The sequence below is a fragment of the Lissotriton vulgaris genome, chromosome 8 (genome assembly GCF_964263255.1).
Source record: "Lissotriton vulgaris chromosome 8, aLisVul1.2, whole genome shotgun sequence".
NCBI lineage: Eukaryota > Metazoa > Chordata > Amphibia > Caudata > Salamandridae > Lissotriton > Lissotriton vulgaris.
Window position 1 is genome coordinate 455,633,631 of NC_141696.1, and position 13,150 is coordinate 455,646,780.

Consider the following 13,150-nt stretch of genomic DNA (forward strand, 5'->3'; position numbering starts at 1 on the left):
AGCACATTGCTATCAGGAGATGTGGGTGCCTGAGACTGAGGCAGAATGGGATGGCAGTCACAAGCTCTGAACCACAGAGCATCAAAAATGGAGTGCAAGACTCATCTATGTCTCCTTTCCCAAAATGGAGAGAGCCTTTTCAGATATCTGGGTAGGCAGCTGGAAGAGGCAAGGCAACACTTCAGGATCCCTCAACCTAAGGCCTCAACTCCAGGGCTCTGTTACTGATCGGTTAGCCAAAGGCTCTAAACCTTGAGGGTCATATAGCCTGTCATCCATCCAGAATTGATAAAGTTAGTACCATTGATTTGAGTGGCAAAAAACATCTGTTATACAATGACATGATACCCCAAGAGTTTAACATGACTTTACAAATAAACATGTTATGACAGTACAGTATGCCTGCTTCCAGGGACCATGGGTTCTGGGGGAATGCAGCATGATATGAATTTCTCTCCACTAGTATAACCCAGTAGTAACCTGAGGCAAGTGATGGAATGCTCGCTGGCAGTGATGGAAATGACTTCATCAGCAGGATTTCCTAAGAAATACAATGGTGGATGCGAAGTTCCCCGTCTTTGTGTCACTATTTTAGCCATGAAAACCTTGTGATGTTCCCCTGACATTGATTTAGTCGCATCTCCTAGTATGTATTTTTCCAGTTCCTTTGTCACCTCCTTTTCATGAGCCCTGAATACATGCACCCTTCCTTTCCTAGAGTATTGCCGAAATCTGTCTTATGAATGTAGTTTCGGATACACTTTTTTTATGCCCACGTCATATCCTGGTCAGTCAAACATGTGTGTGTGTGTGTGTGTGTGTCTATCCCTTTTATTTCTGGGTCTCTACAAACCTATCTCGCCTATTTTGAAACTGTTCTGTAGTCTACACTGCAAATAAATGCAAACACATTATTTCCAGGTCCATTCTATTGTGACCACTATATTTCTCACACCGTGGTGCCCACCATGAGCAGCTGTTACAATAGAAGAGCAACCCAATAACACCTAGCATGCTTGGGTAACAGAATCAACTGCAATCCATGGCCAACAAAGGAGTCATTCATAAAACTGAGTATACCTAATCCAGATATTTGGGTGTGTATGATATATGACACATTGAATCGAATCATAAAAAATAAACGAAGCAAGTGTTTAACCATTTAAAGCAAACACACAAATCAAATGAATTTGATAAACAAAATAAATCTTGGATAACAAAATTATTAACCATGAATGAAAAACCGGCGTTGAAACATAAAGCTAGTGCATTCACTTTACATATATTACAGAATAACATACATTTGTAGTGGTACAGAGAAAAGCAATCAGACACACATATGTCCAGAGTGTTGTTTGTCCATCTTGTTACAATAATCATGTTTGAGAAAAATGTATTCCAACTCCACTCCCAAATACAATGAGACATATCCAAGAGATGTCGTTTTTGTTCTAATGGTAAGTAAATGACAGAAGACTACATATCCATGAGTTGTAGAGTATGTTCTAATGGTAAGCAAATGAGAGATACTATATATCCATGAGCTGTAGAGTTCATTCTAATGGTAAGTAAATGTGAGAAGTCTACATATCCATGAACTGCAGAATTAGTTCTAATGGTAAGTAATTTACAGAAGACTACATATCCATGAACTGTTGAATTTGTTCTAATGATAAGTAAATGACAGAAGACTACATATCCATTAGCTGTAGAATTTGTTCTAATGGAAGACTACTCCATAATATAACTGTACTTCATCAACATGTTCAGCAGAACTATAAAAATGACATTATACTCCACAATCACTTTTCCAAAGACAAACTATTCATTTGGAAATGCAATAACCCCTTAGCTTTTATGGTATAAAGCTTGCATTTATTTTTGGAAGATTGGCATCACTGACATTAGTTTAACCACTAACTAAAGGTGCTTGAAGTCTCACTCTGAGGTCACATAGGAGGTTTGTACCCTACATTTACTAGTGGCTCTCCTTGATATGTATTGTGAATCCCTGGTACAGACAAATGTTTACCCCTCCCCCCTGTTTTGCCATCACACCATATATTTTGGTAGGGGCAAGGCGGTCAATAAAAATATGCGACTCTTGAAATCTGTTTTTGGTGAAAAACACATTGAGGAATCCACTCATGCTGTAGAACAATCTATGCTCATTAAAAGCGTGTCAATTCTTCACAGACACCCAAGGGAACATTCCGTAGTCTATTTTTGTTCCTGATACCTTTTCACACTGCTAAATAATTAATTTACTCTCTTAATTTCTAGGCAGGTAAGTACTTAATCAATAATAACTCAATCAGAAGGAAAGAAAACAGAGTCCGTGGTGTTAGAGTTTCTAAGGGTTTTATTCCTCATAAAGGAATCAGGATATCATGTTCTGACCACCACAGGGGTGTCAGAAGGGATAGATGAGCGCGCGCTCTCGTTTATTGACATTACATAGCTTATATACTTGATTTACATCATAGGTTTCAGTGTGAGAGGCGTAACAGCTGAGAGAAGACAAGATAACAGTATACACGTGGTACCAATACATCATCAAGAGGCGTAAACTAGGCGTGAACTAGAGGTGTGTGCTAGAAACGTCACTGATAGGTGACGCAAGTGGGTGGCACCAAAGGGGTGGTGCTAACAGAATGTTGCAATGTCAGCAGAAATCGGAAGCTTGGATGCGCGCGCAGCTGCATGACGTGTGACTGACGGGGTGCAGGGGTCTTGACATTTACACTGACGGAAAGAGACAGAAGTCTGGCATGTCAGATCAACTTGTACTTCTATCATATCTGATATCTGATGTTTAGGAACTATACTATCTGGGCGGAAAGGTCTCTAGGGTAGAAGCTATTCTATGCTAACTGTGGATGCGTGTATAAGCGCCTGAGTGTCTACATGTGAAGCGTGGGGGCACGGGGCCTTCCATGGCAGCATGGCAACGGAGGCTATGAATTACTTGCATTAAGACAGATCGGCCTCTTGGCTCTGCAGCTGGAGAGGATGTTTACAGGATCTAGTAGGCAGGAATGTATTCTCGGGGAGCGGAACAGATAACTCGAAGGTTATAGTCAGTCTTGGCAGAAAGCAGGCTTGAGCTGAGCGCGAGGGGCCGCGCTGAACATAGGGCATAGTTCATGAGTACAGAGGTAGCCTGGGCAGAGCCAGGAGCCACAAAAGAGGTTCAGATGGCAGGAATTCAGGGCCTACTCTGGCTAGAGCAGGAAAAAGCGAAAAGTGTACTACAAAAAGACGTTGGCATAGCATACTTAGGAACGGACTATATAATCCATTCATGGTGCGTCTGAAAGAGGACAAGTTGACGGTGGACGCAAATGTATTTGCGTCTTCATAACTGGTACAGGAGGGAAGTTACATGCACTTTAAGCTGGTACATGGAGTCGGTGGGGTACGCGCTAGGGAACACAACATGGCCAAAATTTAATTTTCCTCATTCCCTCCTTGTTCCCTACGGACCCTTCATGAAATATCGATCCTCATGAATCGATCAGTCTGTTCTTGTAACATCATTTGTTCTTCTTTCTTTCGGTTACGTTTTGAGTGAAAACTGGAATGTTCAATGCAAGAAGTGGCACATAGTCCACAAATCGCTGGCCCACACTGTAGGCACAGGCAGCAACTGAATACTAGGACTAGGCCAATGCCTAGGAAGGATAGGATTTTCCATCCCCAAGCTGTTAACGTTGTCCAGAACCAACCGGACCAAGTCCAGGTGCCTGGATTCTGATGTATCTGATTTGCAATTTTATGAAGACGGGTGATAGCTTGATATACAGATGGTGCATTCTGTGGAATGAAAACACAGCAGCTTGACCCGATGACCTTACAAGCTCCACCTCTATCTGCCAAGATGACGTCAATTACAAGACGATTCTGAAGGACAACAACCCGCATAGCGGACTGCTCCTCTGTTAAGTTTCCTAAGGCGGAGGTAGTTTCATTTACTACAGCTTCAAGTGTTCTAGTTAATCTGCGTATTAATTTACTATTCTGGACAGGGCCTAAGAAGAAAAAGAATCCTTTATTAAAGTCAGTGTACTGTTCCCATGCCGTTTCTGTGTAGTCGACAAGGGGGGCATCTCTTCTGGGTCTATTCTTTACTAGATTGCTATTTCTATGGTAATCAGAAGGAGCCAGAAAAACGGGTGGCAGAAGGAATGCAATGTAACAGGTACCATCCCAATCTGGAGGTAGACGAATGTATGCGGTATGACCACACACAAAGTAAGAATGACTGATAGCTTTGAAAGATGACTTTCCATCATCACTGAATTCGACCACAGTAGTGCATTTACTATGACCTAAGTGTACTGAACCTTTCTTCTTGATACATAATTCACCAGTGACTGGCAGTACTGACATAATAGGTAGAACTGGTGCAGCTTCGGATTCGACGGTAAGAATCATAAGGCTAATTGTGTAATTACCTAATCCATATACTTCATTTTCTAGATCAGTTCCTATTCTAATGGGGAGTCCCTCCTTATCCGGGTAACAGACGTCTAGTAGGACCAAGTTCAAGTTTCCCCAAACCCAACCCCCATCGAAAACAGCAGTGTCGGGATCTAGAGAATTAATTATCTTAAACCATGCTCCGCAGGAGCCATTGTGAGTGAACGGGTACGGAAAGAGAGGCAGGGCTCCCTTGTAGTTCTGGTAGGGAGGGAGTCGGCCACATATCCAGCAGTTTGTAGCATTGTTAGTTTGATGAGAATGATGTAACATACTAATGAATGTATTGTTGCGCAGCGCAAGTCTGTAGGAAAGCTCATGAGGAGGTAACTCACTAAAAGTGTGTTCAGCAGAGACATTGTAAGCAGATTGTTCACGCTTGAAGATAGGATAGTATATCGATAACAAGATACTAGCAATGATTATTAATATACTGATAATAAACATGATTATTAGTGTCACTATACAGTGACTACGAAGTGATTTGCAATATGTTCTTTTCTTTTCCTCTCTCTCTCTAACTCGATCTAGGGGATACATGTCAGAAACTATTTAACCGATTCACCTAGGGGAGGACTTAAACAATTAAACTGTCTGACTTGCTAGATCGTAACTTCGGATCACTGAAATAATATCGACTACCAAAATATCGACTACCCAAAATATCGAGGAAAAAATATCTACAACCAAAATATCGAGTTTGTATGTACAAACAGGTAAGTACAAAAATATCGAGTACAAAATATCGTTTACAAAAATATCGTTGTAAAAAATATCGACTTTACTAAAAACAATGTTTAATTACATTAATATAAAAAATTAATTACTAAAATATAATTAACAATACTTAAAATAACTTTTAATAATTAAATAATTAATGAAAGTAAAAAAATAATATTTTTTTAATCATATTTCTTAAAACATATATATATATATAGTAACAAAATTTAATTAAATAATAGGCAATATTGTATATGTACCCCAAAAACCCCAAAATGACCCTGAACCCTAAAAATACCCCTTTACCCAAAAACTAAAAACTGACCCTGAACCCTAAAAATACCCCTTTACCCAAAAACTGAAAACTGACCCTGAACCCTAAAAATACCCCTTTACCCAAAAACTAAAAACTGACCCTGAACCCTAAAAATACCCCTTTACCCAAAAACTAAAAACTGACCCTGAACCCTAAAAATACCCCTTTACCCAAAAACTAAAAACTGACCCTGAACCCTAAAAATACCCCTTTACCCAAAAACTAAAAACTGACCCTGAACCCTAAAAATACCCCTTTACCCAAAAACTAAAAACTGACCCTGAACCCTAAAAATACCCCTTTACCCAAAAACTAAAAACTGACCCTGAACCCTAAAAATACCCCTTTAATTTAACATAATTAGCAATTAATCAATTAAATTAAATTAATTACCAATTACATTTTAATTAAATACCATATATTATTTAATTACCAATTAATTAATTATTACTACCAATTAATAAATTTACATATTTAATTAATTATAATTAAATTACTTCCCACCCTATTCCCCTATAAACCCACAACCCACTACAGAAAATACGTTATTTTAATTTACATAATTAGAAATTAATCAATTAAATTAAATTAATTACCAATTAAATTTTAAATAATTAACATATATTATTTAATTACCAATTAATTAATTATTACTACCAATTAATGAATTTACATATTTAATTAATTATAATTAAATTACTTCCCACCCTATTCCCCTATAAACCCACAACCCGCTACATAATAAAATTACACAATAATTAAAAAAATCATTAATTAAAAATAATTATAAAATAAAATGACACTTTTCACACATATTATTACATAAAAACACTATAAATAATTAAATATTATTTTAAAAACTATATTTTTTACTATCTAGATTATATACTTGGATATTTTCACTGTCTATATTATTTACAGTCGATATTACTTCACTTACCTTAAAAACGATATTTTGGCTGTCGATATTCTGTCTAGTCGATATTTTGTCCAAACGATATTTAAAACTCGATATTCTGTCCAAACGATATTTTGGAGTCGATATTATGTCTGTGCACCCGTAACTTCATACGATATTGTTCTTGAGGAGTTTTTTCTCGTTTGCATTCGGAAAAGTCTTTGATATCAGAGTCTTTGGTGGGGGTGGGTGTGTCTTGTTCCGGTTTCAGTCCTGGGAATGTTTTGATATGGCTTAGGTGGACCCACCCCTTTCTTCCTTCCAACTTGACTGCGGTCTTTGTTGTTAAAAGAACGGTCTTCGGAGATTTCCAGCGAGGCTCCAACGGACTTTTCCTGTCGAAGTTTCGGACTAAAACAACGTCACCGGGGCGGACATCATGCTCCTTCACATCGGTGTTGTCAGGGAAGGCAGCGGCAACCTGTGAACGACATGATTGGAGTGCAGACATCAAGGAGGCAAGGTAATCTGTCAACATATTAGAATCAACATCGGTTATCTTTTTCGGAATGGGCGTCCCCCACATATTCGGTGGTCTTCCAAAGACCACTTCGTACGGAGATAGCCCTGATCTCGAATGGGCGACCATTCTCATATAGAATAGTGCCACCGGCAGGGCGACTATCCAGTCGACCCCTTTGTCCTGACATAGTTTGGCAAGGCGAATCTTTAATGTCTGATTATGCCTTTCTACAAGGCCTGCTGCTTCTGGGTGTCGGACACAATGGAACTTCCACTGGTATCCCAATAACAAGGAAACTTCTTTCATTAGGGCAGACGAGAATGGCTGACCGTTATCTGAGTACACAACACGAGGCAAGCCGTACCGTGGGAAAAATTCACGAACCAACTGTTTGGCAGTGGTCGGAGCAGTGTAATCTGGGACTGGGTAAGCTTCGGTCCAGCGGGACAGAGCACAGACAACTACGAGAACATATTTAAATCCTCGACAGCGGTCCATCTGGATATAATCCATCTGGAGGACTTCAAAAGGGTGATCGGGAGGATGAAATCCACCTTGCTCTACAGGGACGCTTTTACCTGGATTGAACTGACAACAGATCATGCAAGTACGCACTTTCTGTTTTGCGGCTGCTCGTAAGTGTTTATTGTTCCAGAGATTTTGCAAACTGTCTAGCATGGCTTTCTCTCCCAGGTGGGCAGGACTATGTGCTGTATTTATCATGACTTGAACCATAGAGTCAGGGAGAAACCATGTAGATTTTCCCTTCGTCATCCAACCCTGATCTGTCTGGATCCCTCCTAGTTCGATCCATTTCTTTATTTCGTCTGGAGTAGCATGTGTCTGTATGTCAATAACATCTAGTGTGGGATCTCTGACTGTCATGCAGTTTGTCGGATCTGTTGTCTTGATCGTGTCAGCTGTCTGAGTGTGAGTCAGTGCTGTATGTTTTGCTGTCTGATCTGCCAGGTCGTTACCCTGGGAGACAGAATCTGTGGCTTTAGTATGGGCTTTACACTTCATGACTGATATGGCTGAAGGCAGATGTATTGCTTCTAACAGTGCTTGAATGAGAGGACCGTGCTGAATCTTGGTACCATGAGAGGTCAGGAAACCTCGATCCTGCCAGAGCATGCCGAAGTCGTGTACGACTCCAAACGCATAACGGGAATCTGTGTATATGTTAACATTTCTGTTCTTTGCTAGAATACAGGCTCGGGTCAGAGCGATGAGCTCTGCCGCTTGAGCAGACAGTGTATCAATACGATGTGTTTCTTTAACTTCAGTTTCAGTGGTCACGGCATATGCGGCCACTAACTCTCCTGTACTTGTTCTCATGCATGAACCATCCACATAAAGTGTCAGGTCTGGATTTGTCAGTGGAACATCTGTTAAATCTCGTCTGGGCTTTGTTACTGCATTAATAATCTCTATACAATCATGTGGGGCTGGATCTGTCATAACTGTAGGTAACAATGTTGCTGGGTTCAAGATACTGCAGCGTCTGATTTCTATGTGTGGCTGGAATAATGTCAATTCATAACCTGTCAATCGTGCTATAGTCAAGTGTTGAGTCTGGGTTCTGTTTAACAGAACCTCTACAGAATGTGGAACTTGTACTGTTAACTGATGACCTAAAACAATTGAATCGCTTTGTCTGATTGCTAACGCTGTTGCTGCTACTGACTTTAAGCATGCAGGGAGTGCCTGTGCTACTGAATCCAATGTACTTGAAAAATAAGCGCAAGGCTTATGTGAACCTGCTTGATCTTGAGTGAGGACAGACAATGCTGTACCATCACGTTCTGTAACAAAAAGTGTAAACGGTTTACTGTAGCATGGTGTCGCTAAAACCGGTGCTTGGCATAAAGCTTTCTTTAATTCCTCAAAGGCTTGTGTGTGTTCCTGAGTCCAAGGAAGGACAGTCGAAGTCGCTGCCTCCTGTGTCGTTAACTGGATGAGTGGTTTAGCTAGAAATGCATATTGAGGAATCCATTGTCTGCAGTACGAGGTGAGGCCTATGAAGGCCCGCACTTCTTTTTGTGACTGGGGTCGGGGCATGTTTACTATTAACTGAATGCGATCGGGAGTGAGCTGTCTCCCCACTTTGGACAGCAAGTGACCCAAGTACACAACTTGCTGAACACAGAATTGTAGCTTCGAAGGAGACACCTTGTGTCCCTTGTCGGCCAGAAAATGCAAAACCATCAGAGATGCTTGTTCACATTCGGGCTCACTTCGTGCGGTGATCAGCAGATCATCGACGTACTGTAGTAAAGCTGTATTAACTGGCATTTGGATACAATCTAGTTGTCTTTTCAGTGCTTGACTATAGATGCTGGGGCTTTCTGTAAATCCTTGAGGTGCGCGGGAAAATTTGAAACTTCGTCCATTTAAACTGAATCCGAAGAGATATTGGCTCTCCGGGTCAATGGGTACACTGAAGAAGGCGTTCTTGAGATCTATTACAGTAAAGAACGTTGCTTCTGAATCAATAGCAGTTAACAGGGTGGAGATATCGGGGACCACAGGATACTGTGGTACAATGCATTTGTTCAGTTCTCGAAGATCAATCACCAACCGGTATACTGGCGGTGCATTGCGGTCTGTACGTTTAAGAATTGGAATGATAGGCGAATTACAGATATTGGAGTCGGTCTCTACGACCACTCCTTGGGCGATAAGCTCTTCAATGATTTTCAGTAAGGCCACTACAGCATCGGGTGGTAACTTGTATTGTCTGATTCTGGGTAGAACAACACCTGTCTTGAGTGTAACACGGTATGGTGTGATATGCATACAACCTACATCAGCTGGGCCTTTTGCCCATAAGTGATCTGGTACATTTTTCAATCTGACATCAAAGTCACGTAGAACATAATGACCTTTGAAATCTCGTAGAAAGAGTCTGACTCCCTCCGGGGAACAGCAAATTATAGCTCCTAAAGCCTTTAGTGTTTTAATTCCTAACAGATTTTCGGGACATGATTTCGTAAGTAACAAGTCTGTAACTCGAGATAATGGACCCACAGCTAGTGGTACTGGTTCTGATACTTCATTTACAATGGGCTGTCCTGAAAAACCAAGGGAAACATTCTGTGAGCCTGAGAGGGGTGCCCCTGGAACTTCATTATGACTTATAGTAGTGCGACTTGCCCCTGTGTCAATTAAAAACTTTCTGTCTTTTCCTAATACGTGACTATGTACATATGGACCTTCTTGATCTACAGGAATTTCAATAAGAGGCAAATCACTTTCCCTCCCTAGGCTGTTTCATGTGTAACGCTGATAGTCCGGATATGCCGACTGGGCATACTGGTACATTTGTTGTGAGACTTCTCTAGTTGCAGCAGCGGGCTGTGTCTGAGCATGCTGTGGCTGCGGTACTGCTACTGTCTGTACTGTATGGGACTGATCATGCATAGGCTGTGTATTCTGCACTGTCTGTTCGTTCTGTGAGGTCTGTTGATGACCCTGTTCATGTCTAGGCGGACGCGGTCTTTCTTTAGTTTTACCTGTCTCGATGTTATGTTTCAGGACTGGACATTCATGTACGTAGTGACCTGGCTGTTTGCAATAATTACATGTCCCTTTAACGGGAGCAGCAGAATGATTTGTCTGAGCCCCACCTTTTCTATGACCCTCGGCTGGAATTGTCTGAGCTACTAACATTTTCATTTTCGTGTCTTTCATACGTTTCTGTTCCTGCTCTTGTTCTTCCCTAATTCTATTCTGGTGATATTGTAACATTTGTAACATCTGTGATGGCGTATTTGCCTGCCAAGTACTTTCAACCTTGTACACTCTATTTTTAACCAGTGGTAGGGCGTTCTCTACTAATTTCGTTACAAAAAGGTGTGGATATGACTCGCTACTTGTTTTTAGACCACTATTGATAATGAAACATTTCTCGAATCTTGAATAAAAGTCACTAGTATCTTCATCTTGTTTCTGTTTGCAGGACGAGATTGCGTCCCAATCTTCCTTTCTAGTTGTCAATAATCTTGGCAGAACCTGTACTATTAAACCTGGTAATGCTTTAGTCAGATCCCCAAGGCCTAACCCTGGGACTCGTTTCTTTTCTTCGTCTTCTATCTCCGCCCATGCTATCTTTGACTCTCCCACTTCCCAATCCTTCTCCTTTAATTTCTCGTAAATGCCCGTGGGCAACAGTACTTTCAACATTTTCATAATATCATCATACGTGTAATCTCCCATCAATAACATGTCTTTAAGCTCTCTGTGAAAACCTGCAGGGTCTTTATCATGGCACGGAACTAATTTCTTCATTTCTAATAGTTCTAACTTAGTCAGTGGTGTGTGAACATACACACGTTTCAGGTGTTGGTCCGCACCCATAACTGGGTGTACTTCTCGTAAGGGATTCTGGCTTTCAATGCCGCCACCGCATTGCATGTGGTACATTTTTCTTTCTGGAGGCGGGGCGGGAACATATTCAGAGCTCAGGAAAGTGTTATACTTACGTCGTTGTTCTAGAATTATTTGTATTAATTTGGTACTAAAACCTCTCCATCTATCCATGATTAGTGCTTCTAATGTTTCGTGTAAGGGACCTGGATCAGAATGATGGTTTCTGAACTTGATGAGGAGGTGCTGAATCATGTATACACCTGCTATTTTCTGCTCTTCCGGGGAAAGGTTCAAGAATGTCTGCACTAACGTGTCATCATTATATATATCTGGGTTTTCTGCCCACAACACGGCGGACCGGGCTAGTTCCTGTTCATCCATAGAATTGAGTATATGATACCCTACTCGATCTCGAAGCCTTTTATCAGTTTCCTGGAACTGATGTTCAGAAGAATTCGGATTTGTTAAAGCGGAGAAAAGAACTCTCTTGCTCTCCGGACGGACACCTTTCCTAAGGTAGTTTCCCCTACCTACATACGCTATGATATCTGTAGACTTTTCTGATGTTTCATCTTCATCTTCCTCCCCGGAGGACGTTTTATCTGTTTCTTCCTGATGTGCAGTTAATACTGCCTTTCTAATTTTCTGGGACATAGTGGCTATACATGATAGCTTGTCATGTTTCGCGTCTGCTATATTTTGGCCCCACTTGTTTAATGCGTCTAACTCACTTTGATCTGTCCCGGGCCTGTCTCGTTCTCTTATCACACAATTTATGAAGAATCGTAAAATCTGTTTTTGAACGTCAACTTTCTGTTTATACATGGCAGCTTTGACACTGTCGGGGTCTTTCCCCGTCTGTATGAATTTGTATAGTCTGTCGAGAGCTTCCTGCATTCCTACATAGCATAGCAAGCTATCGGTGGCAGATCTTAAGCGTAGTGATGCTAATACCATCAGATCGTCTGTTCCGGGTACTGGATCATATCTGCAGAATGACATCCTATCTTTGAATGCGTCAAGCCGGGCTGAATAGGGAGACTGGAAAGGATTCTGTGTGTCCTTTAAATGTAATCTGTGTGTCGGTGGCGGGGTCTGTAGACCCGCTGTCGCACCTCCTGAGGCGGATGCTTGGGCATTATCTCTCCGCGGAGTCTGTATCTGGACTTGAATCTGTCTTTTAGTAAGATCAGGTAGTACTGGTTTCGGTAGGTCTGTCTTAAGTACGGGGGGTGGCGGAGCTGGCGGAGCGGGAGAGGTCTGTTGCGGTACCGGCGGAACTGGATCTGGGGGCGTAGTGCCACCCCCATCCCTGTCAGTAGGCAGGGCACGAACCGGCAGATTGGTGTAAGCTGGTGCTACATCCTCTAGATATGAATTCAGGAATATGTCTTTAGTAGTTTTATGCATTACCTTAGTTGGAACTAATGGTGTCGGTAAGTTTTTCGGTATTTCTGATTCAGTTTCGGATGGGCCATCTGCTGCGAGGTACATACCGTTTACAAGATTATTTCGGGCACGGTCTATTTGTTCTGTTTTTACTCGGATCCCTTCAGTAACTAATTCGTTTTCTCGCTCTTTATCTGATTCTTTAAGTCTGTCTTCTCTACGGAGTGCTTTGTCAGCACGCTTACGTGATTCCTTACGCCAAAATTCTATGGCGTCCTTCTGAGATTGCCTAGCTTTCTTTTTCCATAATGCTTCTTCTACCCTCATGATGCACTCGGCATCCCACGTTCCGGTAACAGGCCATCTGTGTCTCTCGTCTAGGTGTTTGGTGTAATCGGCCCATAAATCTAGATATAATATGGCATCTATGCCGTGCTTCTGATACATAAAA